Source organism: Callithrix jacchus, chromosome 9, assembly GCF_049354715.1.
Source record: "Callithrix jacchus isolate 240 chromosome 9, calJac240_pri, whole genome shotgun sequence".
NCBI lineage: Eukaryota > Metazoa > Chordata > Mammalia > Primates > Cebidae > Callithrix > Callithrix jacchus.
In genome coordinates, this window is record NC_133510.1 from 14,456,202 (window position 1) to 14,473,658 (window position 17,457).

Below are 17,457 nucleotides of genomic sequence, written 5' to 3' on the forward strand. Positions count from 1 at the left end.
TGTATAATGGTTTGCTAGGTAAATATACATTATTGAGCATTTTTAAGGCTTACATATATTTTTTTAATACATAAAGTTCTTCATTGGCTGAAAAATCTCCCCTGTCATTTATGCAGCAGTTATCACTAGAATATCCAAGTTCATTTTCAGAATGAACAGTTGCCCACTATAGAAGCAAAACTAGTAGAGGGGTATGTCTGTAGGAGATGATGTGCACTGATAGATTCCTTAGTCTTTCTTACTGCCTTTTTAACTTTTAGCAATTCCCAGAGTGTACGATTTACTCTTTACTTTTTAAACATAATTCTTTACTGGTCTGAATATTAAGTTATATTTTCCTCATTGTTTATTAAATGGCAGTGATACTCTGAAAATAAAATTAAACTTTCACTTGTGTTTTTTTTCTACAAAAGTTTAAAAAATATCTTGTACTTTTCCAGTGCCACATTAGGCACTGAAAATGCAAAGATAATAGATACAGCCTCTGTCTTCAAGAAGCTTGTAGTTTATTGGGAAAGACTGAAGAATGAATTTATAATTATGGTTCTGTTTGATAACCACCACGATAAAGGTCTTAATACAGAGCTTTAAGAATAAAGGAAGAGGGGCAAGCCTGAAATCCAGATTTGGGAGGTCTACAGAAGGCTTCATGAAGGAGGTGTCTGTGTGTGAGTTGAGTCTTAAAGTATTAGGCAAAGAAGTGAAAGATGTTCAGCATATTCCATGTAGAGGGAACAGAGGTGAAAGCTGGAAGTGTCTAGGAAACCAAATGATTGTTAGTAGCTACAGTTGAGTGTAATAGGAATGGCAAGAACTATGTAAAGAAGAGAAAAAGATGAGAGAGTAAGACAGATCATATGCACAGTTGTGCACAGTCAGATCATGCCTTATGAAGCATGTTCTATATTCAAGGTAGTAGAGAACCATTGAAGCATTTGAAGCAGAGAATAATGCTTGTTAATAGCTTATTCGCTCATTCATTCATTCAACAGATCTTTATTACTTACTCAGTGGATGCTATGGTAGTCTTGGATAATACATAGTGATGAATAAAGAAGCTGTAGTTTCTTGTCTGAGACCTTATAGTTCAGATGGGGACACAGACACTAACCCAGCAAATAACACTTGATTACTAGTTGTGACAAAAGAAAAGAATAGATTTTCAGAAATACACAATAATTTGTTGAAAGTTAGCAACTATTTTAGTAGATTAAGTGTTCCGAGAGGGTCCTCTGTGAAAGTAGCTTTTTTCCTGAGCCTTGAAGGCTGAGAAGAAGCTTGCCTGCCTTGTGACAATTGGGGCAGAAGCGGCAATTACATTGGTAATAAGGTGGAGAAGAGCTGAACGTGTCTAAGGAAGACTAATATGACCGGTGGGCAAGAACAGTGCGAGCTATGCAGTGGCCTTCTATGTAAGCCATCGTAGAAGTTTGTGCTTCATAAGAGGGATGGAAGCCATTGAAGAGTTTTAAAGAGGGCATGACATAATCCAATTTATGTTTTTAAAAGATCACTCTGAGTGTTGGGTGGAGGATGAATTGGTGGAGGGTAAGACTGGAAGGGGGAAGATCAGATGGGTTATTAAAGAAGCTTAGACTGGAGATCTACTAACTGAGGTATGCATATACCTAAGTGCAGTGAGCACTTTCCCAGAAGGCACATGGACACAGCCTCTTGGCCTGTAAACATATGTATTTCTGAAATTGATCTCCTCAAAAGGCTCCTAAGGTGTACTGATTCTCCTTTTTCATTTTCCACTTCACAGTTGTGCACCCCCCACTTTACAACAGACACAACTCTCCTGATTTTTACTGTCCTATATTCCTCAGAGGTGAAGGAACTCTGGAATGATAACAAAGGGACAGTTCAGCATATTGGTGTTAAAATAATGGATGAGTCTGTCAGGTTTTCTTCAGTTCTTTGTTCTCAACAGAACTGAAATAAAACCTAGTTAAGTTGGTAGATTATTATAAATAATTTTCAATGACAGGTTACCATCTGGTTTAAGGCATGTAATTCTGAAGTAATACAAAAAATTGAGTTACATTGCTATAACAAAACTACTTCCATTCCTCTTCATTTATATATATGAAAATGCTTTCTTAGTGCTTACATCTATGAAAGTGAAAAATACCAATAGAATTGATACTGAACCCTTATCTTCCTTTTTTGTTGTTGTTGAGATGGTGTCTCATTCTGTCCCCCACGCTGGAGTGCAGTGGCGGCATCTTGACCCACTGCATGCTTTGCTTCCTGGGTTCAAGTGATTCTTGTGCCTCAGTCTCCTCGGTAGCCGGGACTAAAGCTGTCCACCACCACACCTGACTAATCTTTTTGCATTTTTAGTACAGACAGCGTTTCATCGTGTTGGCCAGGTTGGTCTCAAAATGACCTCAGGTGATCTGTCCATCTCTGCCTCCCAGAGTTCTGGGATTACAGGTGTGAGCCACTGTGCCTGGCCTGAACTTTTATCTTTCTATTAATAAGTAATATTAACAAGGAATAGCTAAACTAATAAAAGTATAAAAGTCCCATTAATTTCTTTAAGATAAATGTGTTTAATGATAAGATACATTTTAATTAAAATATATTCTTTATGTTTAATAATTTTCTCATAAAATTTGTATTGGTTTTGATTGATACTTTATTACTAGTGATTCTAATGATGGCTCAGTCCACAATAATTTTTAAGGGTTATGACCACAGGAAAATATTAAAATATCAAATTTAAATTTATATAATTATTTTTATTGAGAAAAGTACAAGAAAGGATACACGCAAACAGTCTAGCACAAAGTAAATTAGTATAAAATATTAAGGAGCAGTAGAATGGAAACATAAGGTCAAAGAGAAGAAGGAAAATGTAAATAATAATTTCTCCTTACAGTTTTTAAATAGATGATGATGGATATCAAGTATGGTATTTGTATTTTATTGGATACTTCTTTTTTTAAAAAAAGTGATACTTTTAAAAAAAAGTCTTTAATACCCAAGAAATTAGATCCTTCACAACTCTTTAAACTTACGATGTAAAAAATTTATATATCAAGTTAAAATCATTCTGTCTCAGTATGTTTGTGAGCAGAAAAATAGAAGTACAAAAATAAATTTTAAAATCATAGTTGTATAAACTCTTTTAGGAGGTATACAAGTAAAAATGTGTAGAGAATCTTGGTCTACACAAGAGGTTGAGCATATCAGGCGATAGCTGAAGAGATTCCACAGTGACAGTGGAGATAAAGAGAAATAGGTAGACTTAAAATGTCTTTGGAAATAGAGCTAAAAGGATTTGGTGAATTACATGTGTGGATAAGGATAGAAAAGGAAATAATAAGGCCCTTGGATTTCTGGTTAACCAACTTGGAGACTGGTGGTACAATTTTTTGAGATGAAAAAGCCTGAGAGAAAAATTTGTTTGAGGATAAGAAGCAAGACACGGTGTTAAAGAAATGTTAGCTACATTATCATCAATTTTAGAATTATTATCATATCAGATATATTTATTTTTATTATTTATTTAGAGATGGGGTCTTGATGCATTGTCCAGGCTAGACTGCAGTAGCTATTTACAGGCATGATTGTAGCACACTACAGCCTCGAACTCCTGGGCTCAAGCTACCCTTCCACATAGCTGGGACTGTATGCATGCACAGTTTATATTTTTAGCCCAGTTTTCTCTTCTGAGATCCAAACGTATGTAACAGACAACAGCCCACTTCATATCTTTACACCAACGTTTTATTGATACCTCAACCAGAAACTGTCCAGGTTTCATCTTTTGATTATTACCTTCAAACTATTTTTTCCTTTAGGTTTGCTCATCTCATCTGAGAGGATTTCTTTGTAATCTTTACAAAGCTGAAAATAGGCATACTGAATGTGAGGGAAGTCAAGTCTGAGACAGGGAGAAGTGATAGGTTAGGTGCAGAAATTTTTGTACTGTGGCTCTCTAGTTCAGAAGGTCGTTCCAGAACCTTAGGGACGCTGTGTTCCTTAATGGCTGAGAACGTGGACTCTGGAGTTAGAAGCCTTGGCTGGAATTAAGCTTCTACCACTTACAAATTATGATCTTAGGTAAGTGACTTGTGGGTCAGTTCCCTGAACTAGAAAAGAAATAGTTATTTTATCTGCCATATTAAAGAGCTGATATCTGTATAAAGCACTTGTAACAGATTCTGCCACATAGTAGGTCCAATAGTGAACATCTACCACTATTGCTACTTATGTTGTCACCAGTACTGTCCTCTGTAGTTCTAGTGGAAGGCATTGCTCTGGTTGGTTGAAGGCCCCAGAGAAACACAGTATTTATAGACCTTATCTGGTCGATTCAGCATCAATAGTGACAAACTTATTGTTAAATTCTAATTTACGTTATGTAAAGTTTTAATACTGTGACTCAAGGAAATTCTTGTCCTCTCTCCCATCCAGTCTCATGTTTTAGAAGTTGTATATTTACATCAAATGAGAATACCACAGTCGCCTAATAGGCTGATCAGATAGACATTGTTCTTATCACCAGATTATTCATTCTCTGAGAGAATTATTCATTCTCTGTATCTCTTAGATACATACAGGTTCTTAATCTGTACATTATTTCCCATTTTACATCCGTGCTCTTCTCATATAAATAGCTTGAGTAGCTTTAGTAAACTGCTAAAATATATGCTATAAAATCCAGCTCTAGTGCTTTCAGTTTTACTAAGCCAGATGTTCTATAGTTTCCAGAAGGAAGGGAGGGAGGGGAAAAATACTTTCTTAGCATTATTTTAAACAAAGTATTGGTTTTAGAACATTATCCTTAGATCTAATTCCTAAAAGCAAGAAGATAAGGAAATTTTAAGACTGTAAAAATGTTTTAAGGGTTTAGTCTTTGTAACCTTAAATTGGAATTGGAAGTATTTGTTTAAATTTATGGCTTCTCTCAAACACATAGTCACACATGCATTTCCTATGTATTGTAAATACCTAGAAAACAAATTATCTTCTCAGAAGCAGTGCTCACTTATAGTGCTCACATATGGTTTCTGAATACTATTCAATATTAGAAGGACTTGAAATCTAAAGAGAAATGGCTTGCTTTTTTTTTGCGTAAAGTGAATACTGTATGTATTTTTCTTCACAAGTGCTTATTGCCTTCTGAAACCTCTGTATTCTTTATGGCAGCACTGTTGACTAGAACTTTCTAAGGCAGAGGTAATGTTTTATGTCTGTTCTACCAAGATGGTAGCCTCTAGCCACATTTCTATTGAACACTTAAAATGTGGCTAGAGCACTTGAAAAATTGATATTTTGCTTTTATTTAATTTTAAATAAATATTAGTAGCCATATCTGGCTAGTGGCTACTATATTGGACTGTTCAACTCTATAGTACAGATGGATGGATGGATGGATGGATGGTCAAATGGTCAGATGGATAGACAGACAGATCCATGGATATCCATCTCTCCATCCATCTATCCATCCATCCATCCATCCATCCATCCATCGCAGATACTAATTAGTTTTTCCTCCTAGGCCTGGCAGAATTATGATACCAGGATATTCAAATACAAGTATTTTCTGATATAGTTGGTCATTTAAAAAATTTTTGGTTTTGGAAAAACATATGACCTAAAACCATGTTTGTCAAAGTAATTTTTCCTTTCAAAAATAATGGTGGAAGACTAGATCACTTTCAAGGGATATTATAATTCCATATGAGTGTTTTCTTCTATATTCATGTGGTAGTGTCATGTAGATGCTTAAAGTTATAACATGAGTTGCATATGAGTGTGTACACCACCACACCTGGCTAATGTTTGTATTTTTAGTAGAGATGGGATTTCACCCTGTTGGTCAGGCTGGTCTCAAACTCCTGAACTTGTGATCCGCCCACCTGGACCTCCCAAAGTGCTGGGACTGCAGGTGTGAGCCACTGCCCCTGGCTGGGAGGCATCTCTTAACACACTGATACTTAAATTGAGACATGAAAAGTAAGTAGGAATTAGTGAAATTAAGAATGGCGGGGTAGTTTACTTCAACAGGAACCACATGTGTGGACACCCTAATGATGGAAATAGCTTGACAGAGTCTGGAAACCAAAAGAAAACCAGAGTTCAAAACCAGGCTTCCTTCCACTTGTGTCAGAAGGCAGAGTACCTCTTATTCTTAATATAAACTACAATTTTTGTAGATTTATGGATACTTACTGATTACCCACTGCCTGCCAGTTGCTGTGATACATACTTTCTTAATAATATTAGTCAGTTGTTAACAGATTCTCATATATATGTAATCTTTTCTAAGCAGAAAACAAGTATCGGTGCTTGTTGGGTCCTTTTTCAGAAGAGTAAAGAATGGCTTACATTTCTTAAACTACATGTTCCTTCTGAGTGAAGCAGTCTCTTCAACCTTACCTTATACCTTTGTCTGGATAAATCCTACTTCTTCCATAAAACCTTCTCTGACCTTCCAAATCTGAGTTACATATCTCTCTCATGTTTTTCCTTTTTTTTTTTTTTGTAGATGGAGACTCGCTCTGTTGCCCAGGCTGGAGTGGAGTGGCATGATCTCGGCTCACTACAACCTCGACCTCCTGGGTTCAAGCAGTTCTCCCTGCCTCAGCCTCCCAAGTAGCTGGGATTACACACACCTGCCATTACACCAGGCTAATTTTTTGTATTTTTAGCAGAGACAGGGTTTTGCCGTGTTGGCCAGGCTGGTCTCAAACACCTGACCTCAGGCAATCTGTCCGCCTCGGCCTCCCAAAGTGCTGGGATTACAGGCATGAGCCACTGCACCTGGTCTCTCATGTTTTTCAACTGTACCTGTACTTAGCCCTATGTTTTTTAAAATAACACTGCATTGGGGCCAGGCGCAGTGGCTCACGCCTGTAATCCCAGCACTTTGGGAGGCCAAGGCGGGTGGATCACGAGGTCAAGAGATCGAAACCATCCTGGTCAACATAGTGAAACCCCGTCTCTACTAAAAATACAAAAAATTAGCTGGGCATAGTGGCACGTGCCTGTAATCCTAGCTACTCGGGAGGCTGAGGCAGAAGAATTGCCTGAACCCAGGATGCCTGAACACAGGAGGTTGCAGTGAGCCGAGATCGTTCAATGCACTCCAGCCTGGGTAAACAAGAGCGAAACTCCGTCTAATAAATAAATAACATTGCATTGTTATTACGTATTTACCACCTATTGCTTTAAGAGACTGTCTTCATTTTGTCTCACAGAATGAAAGCTTCTTGAGGGCAGGAGCTGTGTCTTATTTACAGCTCTATCCTCAGTGCCTGCCGTTGTGCCTGGTACACAATGGCATTCAATGAATATTTACTGAGTAAATAAATTAACCTATGAATGAATGAATGAATGAAATTTTGTTCTGACTTTCTTAATGTTTGCAGCATCACTGTACTTACTAAACAGTTTAGGATTTAATGGTAATTTTATCATATTTCTATACTTATTTAAACAGTATTTTGAAATGTTTTTATTCTTTGTTGCAACTGCTTTTCCACTGGATTTGATAAAGTACCTTTTCATCTGAACAAAAAAAGTTAAAAGATGTCAGAATTGTAAGTTTAAAGAATTAGAATAGATAATTATTTGAAAGTTATGTACGTTTTTTTGTGCTTGATTTTAAAACATGGTAGCCAGAGTGGAAAAATAAAATTTAGAAATTGTTATTATCCCTGACCTGTCCTTCAGTGGGAGAACAGAGAGCTTATATGTCTCAAAAAATGAATGTGCAAAATTCTAGGCCCATTTTTTTGGCTTTTTAACCAGTGGGAGCTAGCTGAAAGTCTTACGTAGGAGTGAGCCTTCCACTCTGAAATACCAGGCAACCATGTTTATGAAAACATGTAATAATTCTAAACATTCCACAGAGCAGATATAAACTGATTAGATTAGTTTGAAAATATTTTTGATCCTACTTTATTTCCTTTTAGTGTGACTGTTACTTCTGATCATCATTGGTAAATTTAACATTAGGTTTTTCAAGATTTGTGTCATCTTTCCCTGACTTGGAATTAGGTTCATAATATTATTAAGAATGGGTCATTTTACATAGTGCTGTAATGGGTTACATTTAATAGTTTAAGTCTCTTCTTAACATTTCCTAAATTCTTTTACTTTTGTAAGTCTTAAATTTAATCTGTCTGTGAGAGATACTTGAAATGAGTAGCTAAGCAGTCCAAAAGTGTTACAGTTAGAAGCGTTATTCAGAACCATGTAGAATAGTTCTGTCTCACAAAAATATATAGTGTTAAGTTAGCAACATAAACTATGCTTCTAAAGTAGTTTACGGGTTTCTGCAGAAGTTCATCATGTTTGGTCAATGCACAGATTGTAGATACTGTTGCTCAAAGATAGTTCATTTTAAAAATGTAAGATGCTATTATGAAACATAATATTGATCAGCATATAGAAAGTGTATTTTTAATGTTTCAGGTATCTAAGAGATATAACAGTTAAATTCACATTTTCTCTTTGCCATTGTGTAATCAGTTCACTATTTGAATTAAGTTCTGTCAAGAGGAACTTAGTAAGTTTCATTGTAGACTCTTGCTCTACTGTCAAGGAGTTTGAATCCCCTTTGTTATGGTGACTGGTTATGAAATCAGTCACTTGACAGACCCTGAAGTGAGACTGCTGGAAATACGTCATGTCTGCCTTCATGGTGACAGCTGGCTACAAAACAAACCCTACCACAGCCATTCTGCAATTGACAAGGGACTTCAAAGGCCAACAGGGCTGCCACTTCAAAGAGAATTCTGCCATCTCTGGCTTGTTGAAAGAAGTTGTTAAATAGCTGTACCCTGCCCTACCAGAAATCTCCATGTTTAGACTTCTGCTTCTTTTGATCTTAGAAAGATGTATGAAATGTCTTAAGTTAGAGCAATGATAAGTCTCTAGTAATGGCAACCCAGTATTCTGCATTTTGATCCATTTATTTGATGGAAATTACCCAAATATGTTATAATTATAGGAGGTTTAAAAACTCAATGTCTCAGAGAATGAATGTCCAAAAGAAGAGTTGAAACTCCATAGTATTGCTGTAGCAGCCTTAAAAAATGTGGAAATAAAATGGTAAAGAAAATGAAACTCAGTATGTTTTTAAAACTTTTTGTTTCTTCATGTAGTTTCTAGCCCTTTTAGTAGACGCAGATTCTGAATATTGATAGATGGGAAAACAGCACAAATCTTTAATTGTTAAGTCTAATTTGCATGATTAAAACTTACATTTCTCCATTTTTAGTGACTTTGTACTTAAAATTTGAAGCTACCTTCTACAGTATTTAAAATTATATTCATTTCTTTCTGCTAGATACAAAATTTTGACATACTTACCTTGTGTTTATATTAAACAACAAAGAAAGCCTCAGAGTTCTAATAGAATCCTTAATAAAAGGTCAGAGTACTAACAAGCATCTTCAAGAATAACAAGGGAAAAGGCAGAAACATGAACTCTTTCTTTTAGAATACGGATAGCCCTAGAAGATATTCCTTTCATGAAGTAATGTTTAGTATACTTGAAAAAGAAAATAGAAAAATTTATAAATATTATGACAGTAAAAAAATAGAGATTTTATATGTGATATGAACCTGGAGTGTGGATTAGTTGGAATTTAAAATCCTTTTAAGTGAATGGCATGACCTTTTCCTAATTATGCATTTTCTCTCTCATTCTATGTGTTATAGGAAAATAAAACTAAAGATCTTCAGATTGCTTTGTCCTGATCTCCTATTTCTTATTTCTCTTAAAATTTCTCTTTACATAAAATTTTTAGAAATTGCGTTGACAGAAGCTTTAGCTACTATAACTTCCTCTATAATTTTGCCAGATGGGGTCAGTAGATAACTGCTAAAGAAATTCTGAAGCAGAACTGAAGCCCCCAGGAAATAACCACATGACATGGTATGATCAAAACATTCTCTAGAAACCTAAGTAGTTGCTCTTCAAATAATGTGTTTGGATTTCTCTTTTTTTTTGTTCTCAGTTTCTTCTTCCAGAAAAATTTTTGACAAAGTAGCAAAAGTAGCACATGATAGTATTGTCTAGAAGTTCAGAAATTATCTATGCCTTTAAATTTAGGCTTAAGTTTTCCTTTTATTCAGCAAAAGGACTATAGGTGTTTTCAAAAGTTATAGCCACATGAAAAAATGAACTAAAGTGGAAACAAAGCTTTGGCACTTCCAAAATTAAACCGCAGAAATGACTGCCAGAAGTCTATAGATACTGGTTTTCAAAGCAGACTTTTTTTTTCTTTTGAGATGGAATCTTGCTCTGTCGCCCAGGCTGGAGTACAGTGGCATGGCCTCAGCTCACTGCAACTCCACCTCCCAGGTTCAAGCAATTTTTCTGCCTCGGCCTCCCGAGTAGCTGGGTCTATAGGCACACGCCACCACGCCCGACTAATTTTTGTATTTTTAGTAGAGGTGGGTTTCACCATGTTGGCCAGGCTGTTCTCAAACTCCTGACCTCGTGATCTACCTGCCTTGCCCTCCCAAAGTGCTGGGATTATAGGTGTGAGCCTCTGTGCCCAGCCAGACATGTTTTTATACTATATACGCTGTTTGTTTTTGAGACGGATTCTTGCTCTATTGCCTGTCTGGAGTGGGGTAGCGTGATCTTGGCTCCCTGCAACCTCTGCCTCCCAGGTTCAAGTGATTCTCCCACCTCAGCCTCCTGAGTAGCTGGGACTGCAGGCACTTGCCACCACACCCAGCTAATTTTTGTATTTTTTGGAAGGACTGGGTTTCCATGTGTTGACCAGGATGGTCTTGATCTCTTCACCTTGTGCTCTGCCTGCCTTGGCCTCCTAAAGTGCTGGGATTACAGGTGTGAGCCACCGTGCCTGGCCTACTATGTACCCTATCTAAACTGCAGAACAACTTCTGTACAAGGAAGCACTCTTCGAGTCTATGTGGCAGATCTGTAACAAGTGATATATCATTTGCTTGTAATGAGTTCCTGGAGGGTGTTTGGCTCTTATTTCTTTTCTCCTACTAAGAAGTTTGATAAACCGAGTTGTTGATCATAGAAGCCGTCATCCAAGCTATGGCTAAAGGTGAAGCCCTGGGAGCCAGATGGCTTCACGCTGATTTTTACATGCAGTTTATGTTCTCCTTGGCTGTGTCTTCCTGAATGTTTTAATGAAAGATATTCTTTTCCGGAAAAATGTATACAGTGGGACTTATTCTATTCAACAGATAGTTTGTGTGTGTCATGTCCCAATCCCTATTTTGACATTCAGTTGTCCCTTCCTCTTATCTTCACCCTCTTTAATGAATGAATAAAGATGCAATAAAATTAGTGTAAAGTGCATTGGATTAGAAGTCAAGTGATGTGGATTCTAATCCTTGTTCTGTGTACTAACAGTGATTTGGCATAAATCTTGTAATCTCTCCAAGTTTCTGTAACCTCATCTAGATTGAAGAAATTATTATCCCGAAAGTATCCACTGATTACCTCACATTGAAATAAGTATTTGCCAGGGTTTTAGTAGCTTATAAAGGCAGCATACAAGTGTTGAATCTTATGGCCAAAATCACAAACATATCAGACATGCACACACGCACATATCATACGTGCACATACACACATGTATTATACGTATACTTACATGATGTTTATGAGTTCCCTCTTGATGTCCTAGGGTTTTCAGATATAAAATCCCATTTTTTTACTTTTCTCCTTTGGCTAATAGTACACTTTTGATAAGGTCAAGTAAGTGTCATTTTATTTGCCAACATTGTGTTTCTAACAATTGTCCAGGTTTATGTTGAAATAAATTTTCTCCACAAGTGTGTGTCTGATTAATGAAATGTCAAATTTATTTATTTCTAGAGGGCAGTTTGATTTTTTTCAGCATTGCAAATAAGAAGGATTAAAATTTCCAGTTAAAATGCCAGTGAACTTTTGTCTTTGTTGAAAACTTAAGGAAACAGTATGAATCTGTTTTCCTTACATTATTATTTCATTTGATCTTAGAAGAAGGGCTCAAGCCCTACATGATCTGTTTTGTTTGCTGTTTTCTGAGTAGAATGTAATAAATATATTCTTCATTTGAAATGATCAGATTATTTCAACTAAGAACAAAATTTCTTTCCAAAATCTGAACAAGTTATATAGCGTTGAACACCTGCTTTATCCTGTTGTCTTAACTGCCTAGCAAAACAGGAAAAAAAATGCCTTTTCAGAAGGGAACTTCCCAGAGCTCAAAGTTCTAGGGATGGGCTTTGTCATTCTACCTCTATTCATATTTCTTTTCCTAAATTAGGCATTTGTCAGAAACCCTCATGAAATACAAAGTTCTCTCAGACCCAGATGCAGAAGAAAGCATAAAATGGTGGTTGCCGCATCTCTTTGTTACTGCTGCTGGAGAAAGAAAATGCAGTCTGTTACTTAGATGATTTCTGTCCTCCTTTCTTCCAGGAGGACAGAAGAACCATGGAGTTTATGTGTACCAGTAATCACTAATTTTTTTGTGCTAATTAATTTTGTTATAATGTCTGGCTGAAATAAGCAAATTATGGGAGATAAATAATATTTTGCTGTCAAAGCATGATGTAGACTGACTTAAAAAAAGAGAAAAAAATGAAATAATATTCTGAAAAACATACTTTTTCAGTGCATTAATTCAGGTTTTTATTTTTTACTTTTGGTGCTATGCTGCCAAAGTCACCTAAGTAGAATTGGCAGTGATGAAACATTAGTCCATCTTAGGTTCTTTTCAACATCAGTGACACAAGATGCTGATAGTCATAGCAGCAGGGTGATGTTTGCTTTGAAAATTGCAGCCGCATTTTATTGTGTGTGATTTTTCACACTTAGGAGTGATGAGTACTTATTACAGGATTTATCTACCTAAGCCTTCTGAGTTGATTTTTTTTTAAAGAAAAGGAAAATTGAGATGACTTCAAAAAGAAGCATTTCTCTCACACTGATATGTTTCCATTCTCTTTTTAAAAGAGTGGGAATGGGAACACTCCCCAGAGTGACTCATTAGATGCTATTGTGGATGTTTGTCCTAAACACTCATACATCATAGCAAAGCAGCATTCAGTGTGTTTAGTAGGATGGAGTCAGACTACCTAGGTTGGAATCCTAGCTTTGCTTTCTCTGACTGTGACCTCGGGCAAGGTACTTAAACCCACTAACCTTGTTTCTTCTTGCATAAAAATGTGGATATTAATACTTTATACCACTATATAGGATCATTTTGAGACTTTAATAAGACAATACATCTAACAGTGTCCTTCAAAGTATTCAAATAATGTAAGTAATTATTATTGCAACAACTATCGTTGTTCCATAATTATACTGTACTACTGGTATATATCTTGTAAAATAATTACCATGAATTGGCAAAAAGAACATATTGGGAAAAAGAGATTTCTAGTGTAAATACTAGCCTAAAGCTCTCTTGGGAAATGTCAATTTAAATTTTCATTAGCAATGATTGTGAGATTCCCCTAAAGGAATTTCCTAGGAAAGAATGATAGAATGTATCTAGGTAGGCATATATGTATGTATGTTCTCACTAATACTTCACAAATGCTCCTCAACCCAGGAGCTTGATACCTTGTTTTCTTTGTAATTATAAAACAGAGTAGGTTTTAATCTAGAATTTTGTTCTAGTCAGGGAAACTAGTGGACTTCTCAAGTGACAATCTGACTTATGTGATGACTACTGAACCTTTAGATAATCTTTTTGTACCACTCCCTTTTTCTTCTAATTGTTTTCTTCCTTTGGACACTTAAGCCTTTTACTCTCTTAAGAGAGTATAACAAGATTTTCCATATGCGTCTTAGAAACTACAAAAAGTATTTTTCTCCTGGTTGTGGAAGAGAAGCTGGGAAACCTGAAGAAGCAGGCTTTGCCAGCCTCTGAAGCCCCCTGTTGTGCTGCTTTCTTAAGGAAAATAGGTCTCTGGTAAAGTCATAATTTGTTCCCTTCTAATTCTGAGCAAAAGTTTATTAGCTTGTGATTTAAGCAAACCATCTGGTCCTGCTGGCACTGCACACTGTAAAGCCCTGTGCTTTCTCCTTAATATGTTACTGGAGGCAGTTAAGTTACATATTTGAGTCCCAGCTCTGGCCTGAGCATTTCTGTGTTTTAAAACGTCTGCTTTTGAAAATTGTGCTGTGACCTGGAGTATATCTTAAAAGTGTGGAGAAATTCTTTATTGTTTTGTATGGGATTTATCTCCTCTTCTACTCAGCGGTCTTTACCTTCATTTCTCTGGCTGTACTCAGTACTGTACAGCTGCCCAGTGGTAGGCATGAAATGGAACCAAGTGGTTCTAGCTGAAAGTGTTCTCCTGGATTGTGGAAAGGTAACAGAAAATGAAGTAATTAAATTTGACTTTGAAACTGTTTCCCTGGCTTAGAACCAGAGAGCAAATCAAATGATTAGCTGGAAATCCTGGTTTATGGTGCCATTCTTGCCTTGAATACCAAAATGCTTAGAGCTTACTTGGATATATGTATAATCTGAGGCAGAAATACTTTGAGGATCTGGCACTCAAATGGATGGGAAAATTAGGCAATCTTTAAGAAAACGATTTTACTAACAGATAAAATTCTGAAAGTTAGAGATTTTTAAATTTTTTTAACAATATGTAATAGTTGTAGGTATTTATGGGGTACATGTGATATTTTGCTATATGTATACAATGTATAATGATCAAATCCAGGTAACTGAGGTATCCATCACCTCTAACATCTATTATTTCTTTGTGTTGGAAACATTCTAAATCTTCTCTTCTAGCTATTTTGAAATTGACAATAAATAATTGTTAACTCTAATCTCCCTACTGTGATATTGAACACTAGAACTTACTTTTTCTATATAACTGTATTTTTGTACCCATTACCCAACCTCCCTTCATCCCCTTCTCCTTCCTACCCTTCCCAGCCTCTGTTAACCACCATTCTATTCACTACCTCCATGAAATCAAATTTCTTCTAGCTCCCACATATGAGTGAGAGCAAGCAACATTTGTCTTTCTGTGCCTGGCTTATTTCACTTAACATAATGTTCTCCAATTCCATTCATGTTGCTACAAATGATAGGATTTCATTCTTTTTATGGCTAAGATTTGTGTGTGTGTGTATGTGTGTGCGCCGCGCACGCGTGTGTATATACATACCATGTTTCTTTTATTCATCCACTGATGGACACTTAATTTTGGCTGTTGTGAATAGTGCCACAATAAACATGGGAGTACAAATATCTGTTTGATATACTGATTTCCTTTCTTTTGGATATATACCCAGTAGTGGGATTGCTAGATCACGAGATAGTTCTATTTTTAGTTATTTAAGGAAACACTATAGCATTTTCCATAGTTGCTGTACTCGTTTACATTTTGACTAACAGTGTATGAGTGTTCTCCCTTCTCTGCATGCTTGTCAGCATTTGTTATTGTCTACTTTTTTGATAATAGCTATTTTAACTGGGATGAGATAGTATTTCATTGTGGGGGTGTTTTAGGAGTGGTTGGTGGGGTGAGACACAGTCTGTTATCCAGTCTGGAGCACAGTGCCATGATCATAGCTCACTGCAGCTGCAAACTCCTGGGCTCAGGTAATCCTCCAGAAAGGCCAGGACTACAGGTGTGCACTACAGTGCCTGGCTAATTTTTTGTAGAGATGGAGTCTTACTCTGTGGCCTAGGCTGGCCTTAAACTCCTCCTTCCTGCCTTGGCGCCTCCCAAAGTGCTCAAATTATAGGCATGAGCCACTGCGGCCAGCCAGGATTATGGTAGTTTTTCTACTGTTAAGCCAACCTTGAACTCTTGGAATACACATTTTTCCTTTTTTGTGTACATTAATTTTGGATTGGTGTGATTATGTTTAGGAACTTTTGCTGCATGTTCAGGATTGAGACAGGCCTAAGCTACTCTTTTCCCATGTTAATTTCTTTTCCCGTATTAATTTGTAAAGTTTTGATATGAAGTTATGTGAGCCTTATTAAATACATCGTTGAGTGATAGTTCCCTCTCTTTTATATTTCGGAATTGTGTCTGCAAGATTGAAACTATTTGTTCCTTTAATATTTGCCAAAAGTCACCACTATAAATCTCCGGGCTTGAAATTTGTGTGAAAAATTTTTGTTACTGACTCATTTTTCTCAAGTTTTCTTTTTCATATTTAGCTGGCTTTGCTAAGTTCAGTTTTCCTTGGCATTTGATGATTTAGTCTAAATTTTCAAATGTACTGGCAAAGATACCGGTTTATCTTTTTAACACCTGCAAGACTAGTAGTTGTGAACCCTCTATCATAAAATAAATATTGTTCATTGTGCCATTTTTCTTTTTCTCTTTTAAAAGTCTCAAGAAAGACCAGCTGCCTTTCTTAGTGTTTTCAAAGAATGAATTTTGGGCTTTGTGGATTCATTTTATAAAAGGGTGAGAGGGATTTGGTTTCCCACTCGACTATCTTGGGCTGCCTTGATCTTTTCTTTTATCCTATGAAGATACAAAACCCAATGTTCAACAGCTTATCAAGTACTTATTTTTGAATTCTCTACCTGTTGATCCCTGACCTGAGAATTTCTTACCTTTTGCCAACACATAAATGCATGTTTTATTATCTTCAATTGTTTCTGTGAAAGTTACTTCCCAGCATCAAGTCTGTCATGTTTAAAGACACATTTTACCCTTCATTCAAAACTCTTCCAAAACAAAACAAAACAAAAATTGATTAAAATATGAATAAAAGATCTGAATGAACAGTTCTCAAAAGACAACATAAAAATAGCCAATAGGGGGCCAGGGTGGTACCTCATGACTGTAATTCCCGCACTTTGGGACTAATCCTAACACTTCGGGAGGCCAGGACATGTGGATCACTTGAAGTCAGGAGTTTGAGTCCAGCCTGGCCAATGCAGGAAAACCCTGTCTCTACTAAAAATACAAAAATTAACCAGGTGTGGTGGCGCACACCTGTAACCCCAGCTACTCAGGAAGCTAAGGCGGGAGAATTGCTTGAACCAGGGAGACACAGTTTGCAATAAGCCGAGAGTATACCACTGCATTCCAGCCTGGGCAACAGAGCAAGACTTTGTCTGAAAAAAAAAAAAACAAAAAGGAAAATAATTACTATAATCCACCACAGTAAAAGATGATAGAGGAAAAGTTATATGATCATCTCAAGAAATGCAGAAAATTTACCTAGCCCACTTCTGGAAGGATAAAGTAATTTAGGTGCCAAAAAAACTAAATGCATCTGCTTATTATCATTGTTTAACAGCTGTTACCAAGGTATGAAGCACTAATTTCCAAGGGTCCGTGAAACAACTTTGATTTCTTATGCTGATTTTTGACTCTAGGCTTCTCTGTTTTAGTACCACACAAATGGGTTTTACGTAGGAGTCAATGAATGGCAAATGCACCATCTCTACCTGCCCTACCCTCTACTTCTGAAAAGACTGGTTATTACCAAGATTATTTCTTGGCAAT

At 36.5% G+C, this 17,457-nt stretch overlaps 1 protein-coding gene across 32 annotated transcripts in view; it reads left to right on the forward strand.

Moving 5' to 3' along the window:
• The window catches only part of ERC1 (ELKS/RAB6-interacting/CAST family member 1), a 518,863-nt gene that overhangs the window by 255,994 nt on the left and 245,412 nt on the right, over positions 1-17,457 (forward strand). The gene's annotated exons all lie outside the window — the stretch shown is intronic.